This window comes from Helianthus annuus, chromosome 15, assembly GCF_002127325.2.
Source record: "Helianthus annuus cultivar XRQ/B chromosome 15, HanXRQr2.0-SUNRISE, whole genome shotgun sequence".
Taxonomy (NCBI): domain Eukaryota; kingdom Viridiplantae; phylum Streptophyta; class Magnoliopsida; order Asterales; family Asteraceae; genus Helianthus; species Helianthus annuus.
In genome coordinates, this window is record NC_035447.2 from 96,925,025 (window position 1) to 96,934,707 (window position 9,683).

A 9,683-nucleotide genomic window follows, 5' to 3' on the forward strand; every position below is an offset into this window, starting at 1 on the left:
AGTTATGAATGATTAACGACAACAAGATGATACCTCTAAAATTCTCCTGCAACATGGCGGGTTGGGTAACAAGTCAAAAGGGTTTTAGGTCACCTCTCAATACCTCCACCGCTTTTCATCGTTGCCTCATTCTGCAACACCACGACCTGACAAGGAGTTGGGGTTGCAACATGTAAGTCGATGAACACAACGAGTAATCGAAGCGACAACGGGGTTTGTGAGGACAAGCTCACGCCTCTCCCTCCGATTTAGTTGATTAAAAAACTTAAATCTTTCGAGCAGATTAAGAGAGCATCAAAGGTTCATGGTACTCCAATGATGTAATTTCCCTTGAATTTTATATGCATTTTCGATTACTTATTCTAATAATTCCCTCTATATTATGTAACTGATTTAGGCGTTAGGCAATTTCAATAGGAAATGATTTGGTATGAGGGATGAGAGCATGAGGGGTTGATTTAGCATTCGGTTTTCAGTTTTGAAGGACTGATTTACGCGTCAGGTGATTTCAATAGGAAACGATTTAGTATGAGGGATGAGAGCATGAGTGGTCGTTTTCGCATTCGTTTGTCAGTTCTGAAGGATTGATACTTTCTACTAATTCGTATCTATAAGTGGTCAGTTATAGATGTACTATTATTAGCCACTGATTTTCTTCAACGACGCCCCACGTGACTTAACAGAAACGTGCTAAGGACCTGAAGTATACTGAATTACATGTAGTCAATTATTAAATTTCAAAACATGAATAAATCCAAACCTTACTCAAGAATCCAACATCCTTGGTACTAGAAGTGTACTAGAAGTATTCTGGAAAAAAGGTAGCCAAAACAAAGGCACTACCTAAATTCCATGAAATCTGTTTAAGGATATAGTAGATAATTAGACTATGGGGTATGGGGCGGGAGTTGGGGCGGGGGTTGGGGCGTGGGTTGGGTACAAACACCCAAGTCACCACCCCGGGTGGGCTTGGGTTTCGGCGTGGCTCCTTGGGCGGGGGTTTCAGCCCAGGCGTTGGGCGGGCCTAGCGGTCTTCCGTGGCCGGCTCTCATTGGCTGGGTTGGCTAGGCTATAGGTGGCTAGGCTTTTTTTTTTTTTTTTTCATTTTGTATGTATTTTTATAATAATTGAAAGAAAAAAATTATAACACGTGGCCAATTCAGGCGGGCTAGCCACGCCCCGCCATACTGACCCAACATGCAACTGACCAGCAGTGCCCCTCGAAGTCCACGTGTCAACCCATGCTCCAAACCTCCGCCCCACCATACCCGAAAAAAAAAAAAGAATACCTGTGCTATAAAGTGGGAAGAGGTCTTTGTCGGAATTTGAAAGTTGCTGCCACTTTGCAATTAGTGCTGGCATCAAAATTTCAAAGTATTTAGGCTGCAATTAAAAAAAAATAAGCAATGAAGTAAAAAATATATAAAAAAGGAATGAACATAAAAGATCAAAAAAAGACTGATGCTACTATAGAGCATAGAATGCATTACCTGATTCAATTCTCCTCCAACTGCATCCACTAAAGTGCCAATAGCATTTGTTTAAGTTCCGCCTGCGCGAACCGTTTAAAAGACCTTAAAAGACCGATATTGAGCTCAGATCCATCTGTTTCGACGCACCAGCTGCAGCCACATGTTCAGTTTATCATATTTGCTTTAGATGGATATCGGCATTCGGACCCCAAGTGTGCACACATTGTCATATTCTTTTAAAAGATCCTCAGCCTGTAGAAATAAGTTAAAAACAACAATATGTTACCTTTTTTTTTATATGAAATTAATTCATAATCACACGTGGGTCGGTTTAATGTTTTGGATTTCAGAAATAATCTGGGCCCGGTTCTCCAACCGACCTGTTCCATACTCGTACCACCCGGTTTTACCATAGATCAAGAACTTGAAAGCCGGTTTACTAGGCGGGTTTGAACCGGTTTTTGAAATGGATACTATTTTTTGATGGATGCGTCTGCAATGTAGCATAATAACTATATGATTCTCAGTTGTTAACATCGCAATAGTCGCCATCGCCAGGAGTTACTAACTCGCTTGCTACCAACGGCTCTGTTGTATGAAAACTCCACTTGTCAACTTAAAAATAAGACACTAAATAGCCCAGCTTTAATAACAACCAAGTATTTAGTCACAATAAATGTTTTACAATGACTTAGTTTTGTCGCGGCGCGCAGCATTAAAACCTAGTGTATATATAAAAAAAAATACTCAAATGCATAGATGACAAAAATAGCGTATACCAAAAATCAATATATAAAAAATGTACAAATTTAAAAAATAAAATAAAAGAAACTGTATCTGGTGTATAATCGGGTAAACTAGTACACTTAGAGGGTGTTTGGGATTACGTTTTGAAGTGATTATTTGATTATTGTGTTTGTAAAACATAAATAATCTAAAAAAGTGTTTTGATGAAAAAGTGATTATCTGTCTCTAAAACGCAGTTTTGGAGAAGCATGTACCTACATGCTTTTTCAAAACGCAGTTTTGATAACGCAAAATCTATTTTGAAAATGCAACACCAAACACCCAATTAATCAGGTAACCGAATAGGGTAAACGGGTATATCAGCAATCCCAAACCTGGGAAAAAATAAAAACTAATCCCCAACACAGTCCCATACCTTATACTATAATACATCTTGCTAATAAATTACGACAATGAAATCAATCAAAGTACCTTGCCGATGAGGATTTCGTTGGAGTGACGTCCGTAGATGTCGGAGGTATCGAGGTGAGTGACGCCGGAGTTGATGGCGTGGTGGATGACTTTGATCATGTCTTCTTCAGGTTTTGGTGGGCCGTAGCCGGAAGACATGCCCATGCATCTAGAGGTGTACAAAAAAACTGGTTTTAGAACCGAAACCGGAAAAAAACCGAAACCGGTTTTTTTAACTGGTTTTTTTATAACCGGTTTTTTTTAACCGGCTTTTTTTAACCGCCGGTTTTTATACCGGTTACTATTCTTGACTTCAAAAACGGGTTATTAACCGAACCGGTTATTAAAAAACCGGTTAAAAACGGTCCCAACCGGTTATACCGGTTATTGTTTTGGACCTCAAAAACCGGTTAGTAACCGGAACCGGTTATAAAAAAAAACCAGTTTTTATTTTGGGTGAAAAAACCGAAACCGGTTTTTGGAAAAAACCGATTTGTACACCTCTACATGCATCCTAGTAATAGTAATTTAAAATATATAGATAGATAAAGATAATAAAGACTAGGGGCCGTTTGTTTTTGCTTAACATGTCTTCAAGGAGCTTATGTAGGGATGGCAAAAAAGCCCAAGCCCGACGGGTATACCCGAAACCCGAAACATACGGGCCGGGTATACCCGAAGCCTGACGGGTATGGGCCGGGTATGTGATTAATAATATAAAAATATTCGGGTATGGGTACGGGTATGGGATTTAGCGATACCCGCCCGATACCCGGCCTGTTTACCCGAATAATTCCCGAAAAGCATATTATTTTAAATTTAATTTTCCATTTATATAAACTTTAGTACATACACTTATTCATATTTTTTTGCTTTGTTGTTTGTCTTCAAGATTTTAACATACAAACACAAGATTTTATGTTTAGTTATGTTGTTTCTATGTAGAATAAAAATGTGTGTTAGTTTTGGAATTTTCTAACCACATTTCAAGTTGTTAGGGAGATTACTTGGGTTCTGATTAGTTCTGCTATTTTTCATGTTTGGTGTTCAACTAAATGCAAATTATATAAACTGAGATTATGTGTTCCAAATAGTAGTATATTAATTAGTTAATTATGCAGATATATGTTTCAAATATGCATTTGAATATGATATGTTTGTATGTTATTGGTCATATTTTCCTTTGTTGTAGTTTTTAAAGTAGTAGATTATATATACATTAGAGTAAAAAGTGCACATGAGAGTTTCAATGATATTTTTAACAAACTAATGGGTATACGCGTTACCCGCGGGTATACCCGATACCCGATGGGTAAATACCCGACAAATACCCGACGGGTAACGGGCCGGGTACGGGCCAAAAAATTACAACCGGATACAGGCTTGGGATTACTAATACCCGACCCAAACCCGGCCCATTGCCATTCCTAAGCTTATGTCTGCATAAAGGCTTAAAGACCGTTTGTTTAAAAAAAAATCTAAAAGAAGCTTTTATTAGCTTAAGTGGGTGTTTAGGTTAGCTTATTTTAGAGCAACTTATAACTTATTGACTTATAAAAGTTAATAAGTTGTTTTTAGAGTGTTAGTTATTTTTGTGTGTGGAGAAGTTGTTTTTGAGAAGTTAGAAATTCTAACTTATAACTTATGACTTATATAAGTTAATAAGTTGTTTTGAGAAGGAATCCCAAACACCCCCTAAAAAAAAAAATATCTAACCTCTTCACAAATCATCAGATCTTCTTCACATATACGCTCCTAGACACGCTCCCCAGACGACTCCACTTCTCCTCCCGCCGCCACGGATCGCCGCCTCCCACCATCTTCTTCCACAGGTTCGTCTTATCATCTATCTAATCGTTTATTGTTCCGATTGTTTGCGGTTTTCTAGGGTTAGGGTTCCGATTGGTGCTGTATGTTCACCAGGAACCACAGATATTGTAAAAGCATCTCCTCTATTTGGTGTAGCTGCATATACAGAAACAATAAGAATCTTGCAGCCAGACACCTAAATAAAAAAATAGTCAGTCGGTTGTTAACAAACAGCCATCTAAATTCTAACCGACATATAAATCACATAAATAAACATAGATTATTCCCGAAACAAAAACTCCTTCACATACACAAACGAACCAAAGCGTCTACGCTGTTAATACCGACCGCCACCACCACCACCACCACCACCACCGTCGCACCGGTAAGTTACAAACGTTCTCATCTAGTATCCATCCCCGTTTGTAACTAGGGTTTCATGCAACGACCAAAAAACCGGTTAGAGTTCCTCCACACACGCCCTCCACCCAATTATGTAGCCGGATTAGGTCGTGGAGCCACCGGTTTCACCACTCGGTCCGATGTCGGTCCGGCGCGTGCAGCCCCCGGGGCACCCGCGGTTGATGAGTTTGAAGGGAATGATGTGGGATTGTTTGCTTCTGCTGAATATGACGAGGAGGATGCGGTTTGGGATGATTTGAGACGGAAGGATAGGCGTGAGGCGAGGTTGAAGGAGGAGATTGAGAAGTATAGGGCGTCGAACCCGAAGATTACCCAACAGTTTGCTGGTTTGAAGAGGAAGTTGGTTACATTGTCGCCTGCGGAGTGGGATAGTATTCCGGAGATTGGGGATTACTCGTTGAGGAATAAGAGGAAGCGGTTCGAGAGTTATGTGCCTGTTCTGGATACGTTGCTAGAGAAGGCGAGGCAGGAGAAGGAGCATGTTACTGCGTTGGACTCGAAGAGTAGTAGTGCTTTGGGTGGGACGGAGACGCCTTGGGCGCAAACGCCAGATTTGACTGCGGTTGGGGAAGGTCGAGGGACGGTTTTGTCGTTGAAGTTGGATAGGCTCTCGGATTCGGTTTCGGGGTTGACTGTTGTTGACCCGAAAGGGTATTTGACTAATTTGAAGAGTATGAAGATTACTAGTTTTGCGGAAATTTCAGATATTAAGAAAGCGAGACTGTTGTTGAAGTCTGTGATTCAAACGAATCCGAAGCATCCGCCTGGTTGGATTGCGGCTGCAAGGTTAGAGGAAGTTGCTTGCAAGGTTAGAGGAAGTTGCTGGTAATATTCCGACTGCGAGGGAGTTGATAAAAAGAGGGTGTGAGGGATGTCCGAAGAACGAGGATGTGTGGATTGAGGCGTGTCGGTTAGCGAATCCGGATGAGGCCAAGGCTGTGATAGCTAGGGGTGTTAAAGCGATACCCAATTCGGTTAAACTTTGGATGCACGCTGTGAAACTGGAACATGATGATGCTAATAAAAGCAGGGTGTTGAGGAAAGGTCTTGAAAACATTCCGGATTCGGTAAGGCTGTGGAAAGCGGTTGTGGAACTTGCTAATGAAGACGATGCGAAGCTTTTGCTTCAGCGAGCTGTGGAGTGTTGTCCGTTGCATGTGGAATTGTGGCTTGCGTTAGCTAGGTTGGAGAAGTATGATGCAGCGAAAAAGGTACTGAATAAGGCGAGAGAGAAGCTTCCTAAAGAACCCGCGATTTGGATCACCGCAGCGAAGTTGGAAGAGGCTTTTGGAAACACATCCATCGTTGGGAAGATTATAGAAAGGGGTATTCGGGCTTTACATAGAGAACGGGTTGAAATTGACCGAGAAGCGTGGATGAAGGAGGCTGAAGCTGCTGAACGGGCTGGGTCAGTGGCAACGTGTAACGCGATTGTCAGTAATACTATTGGGATTGGGGTGGAAGATGAGGACCGTAAGGCAACTTGGGTTGCCGATGCAGAAGAATGTACGAAACGGGGCTCCATTGAAACCGCTATAGCAATTTATGGTTGCGCGATTGCTGCTTTCAAATCGAAGAAGAGTGTATGGCTTAAAGCAGCTCTGCTCGAAAAGTCTCACGGCACTCGTGAGTCGCTCGATGCTCTGCTTCGTAAAGCTGTTACTTACACGCCTCAAGCTGAGGTATTATGGTTAAGGGGTGCGAAAGAGAAGTGGCTTGCTGGTGATGTGCCGGCAGCGAGACACATTCTTCTGGAGGCGTATGCTGCGATTCCTAACTCTGAAGAAATTTTGCTTGTTGCGTTTAAGCTTGAATTTGAGAACAACGAGCCTGAGCGGGCCCGGATGCTTCTTGCTAAAGCGCGGGAACGGGGAGGAACCGAGAGAGTATGGATGAAGTCTGCTATCGTTGAGAGAGAACTCGTGAACAGTTCAGAAGAAAGGCGGCTTCTTGATGAAGGGCTGAAATTGTTTCCGTCGTTTTTCAAGCTATGGTTGATGTTCGGTCAGCTTGAGGAACGGTTAGGTAATTTACCACAAGCGAAAGAAGCCTACGAGTTGGGTTTAAAGCAGTGCCCAAATTCGACTCCTTTATGGCTCTCACTCGCTAATCTCGAGGAGAGAATGAGCGGGCTGAGTAAAGTTCGGGCCGTGCTCACAGTGGCTAGAAAAAGGAACCCGCATTTCCCTGAATTATGGCTGGCTGCGATTAGAGCCGAGTCACGACACGGTTCTAAAAAAGAAGCTGATATTTTAATGGCGAAGGCGTTACAAGAATGCCCCAACAGTGGTATTTTATGGGCTGCTGTAATCGAAATGGCTCCACGACTGCAAAGGAAAACCAAGAGCTCTGACGCTTACAAGAAATGCGAACACGATCCACATGTAATAGCTGCTATTGGGAAGCTGTTTTGGCATGACAGGAAGGTGGATAAAGTGCGCACTTGGCTTAACCAGGCGGTTACTCTTGCACCAGATACCCCGGGGACTTTTGGGCTTTGCTTTATAAGTTTGAACTGCAGCATGGGACCGAAGATCAGCAGAAGGAAGTCATGAGAAAATGTATTGCTGCAGAACCGAAACATGGTGAAAAGTGGCAGCCGATATCTAAGGCGGTTGAGAATTCGCACCAGCCGGTGGAAGCGATTTTGAAGAAGTTAGTTGTTGTTCTTGGTAAGGAAGAGAAAGCCGCAGAGGATAACAAACATCAGTAATTTGTTATGTCTGTCTTTTGGCTTAAACAGGTATTTCTTTTATAATCGGGAGTATTGCTACTATATTGTTATGCTTTTTGAGTATTTTCTTATTCATATGATATTTTGCCGCTTCAGTGTAGCATATGGTGGCACAATCGTAATTTGTCTATAGATAAGATCTCACACTGATTTTGGCTACATAATAACATTGTTAACTCTTTTAAAAGCAATGTTCTAGCCTAGTTTGTATTATATTTTCATAACGGTAAGTGCCATTCTAGATACCATTTATACAGGATAGTATCGTATGGTCCATTTAGTGACTCTGTCCTCACATCAGACAATGGGACCCGCTAGATGGAACTAAACTGTGCTATCAATCAATCAATCATACCCAGTAAAATCCCACAAATAGCAAAGCTATTTGTAGGGTCTGGGGAGGGTGGGATGTAGGCACACCTTACCTCTACCCCTAGGGATAGAGAGGCTGCTTCCAGAGAGACCCTCGGCTCCAAAACACCCAGGAAAGAAATAAATAGAACATGAGGTGTGTGTGTGTGTGTGTATGAAGTTACCAATGTAGCATGAGTTGTGAAAGAGTGCATGGTAAAACAGAACAAGTGTGACAATACAAAACAGCCTATACACATAGTTACATATCTACGACCATACACTACACCTAAAAACACAATTGTACAAAACATCGTATACACATAGTTACATATGTACGACCATACACTACACCTAGAAACACAATTGTACCTCTCCTAGAAATCCTTAACCTTAATCCTACGTCTCCACGAGTTCCTATCATGGACCATGTTCTCAGAGAGGTGCAATCTTTGCAAATCCTGCTTAATCCGCTCATCCCACGTAATTTTGGGTCTACCTCTACTCCTCCTCCCCTCCACCTCGAGGGTTTCAATCACTCTAACTGGTTCTATCGTCTGCCTCCTCTTCACATGCCCAAACCATCTCAATCTTCCCTCCTTTATCTTATCTGATATACTAGCTACTTCTAATCGCTCCCTAAAAACATTATTTCTTATCCGGTCTAACCTTGTGTGCCACACATCCATCTTAGCATTCTTATCTCTGCTACCTCCATCTTACGTGCCTGTACTTCCTTAATGGCCCAACATTCGGTTCCATATAGCATAGCAGGTCTAATTGCAACCCTATAAAATTTCCCTTTCAATTTTGTTGGGAACCTCCTATCGCACAATACCCCAGTGGCAGCTCTCCACCTACACCATCCAACCTGGATGCGGTGGGCAACGTCACTATCTATCTCCCCATCCCTCTGGACAAACGATCCTAGATACTTGAACTTAGTCACCTGCGGAACCGCTTGACCGTCAATGGTGATCTGAATGTCCTCATCGTTGTCCACTCCACTAAAGTCGCAATATAAGTACTCAGTCTTAGATCGACTAATCCTTAAACCCCTGCCCTCTAAAGCTGCTCGCCACTCTTCTAGCCTCGCATTCAGGCTTTGTTTACTATCAGCAAGTAACACAATATCATCTGCAAAAAGCAGGCACCACAGAAGAGCCCCCTGAATTAACTTTGTCAACTCATCTAGGATAACTGCAAATAGAAAAGGGCTCAAAGCAGACCCTTGGTGGAGTCCCACCTCCACCGGGAAAGAATTAGTATCCCCCACAGGCGCTCGGACACTAGTTTCAGTCCTAACATACATATCCCTAATTAAGTCTATATACTTCCTAGAAATCCCTCTACTCTCCAAACTATCCCAAATCAGTCTACGTGGCACACTGTCATAGGCCTTTTCAAGATCAATGAACACCATGTGTAGGTCCCTTTTCTTCTCCCTATACTTCTCCATCAATCTCCTTAGAATATGTATTGCTTCCGTAGTCGATCGCCCTAGCATAAAACCAAATTGGTTTACCGTGACTTGAGTTTCTCTTCGGATTCTCGTCTCAATTATTCTCTCCCATAGTTTCATAGTGTGCCCTAGTAACTTAATCCCTCTATAATTCCCACAACATTGGGCATCCCCTTTGTTCTTATACACAGGTACTACTACACTATTCCTCCATTGATCTGGCATATTCCCAGAT

General features: G+C 42.2%; 1 pseudogene; it reads left to right on the forward strand.

The window, feature by feature from the left end:
• Positions 1 to 4,917: 4,917 nt before the first annotated feature.
• On the forward strand, positions 4,918 to 7,614 carry LOC110911996 (annotated as a pseudogene).
• The last annotated feature ends 2,069 nt before the right edge of the window (positions 7,615 to 9,683 follow it).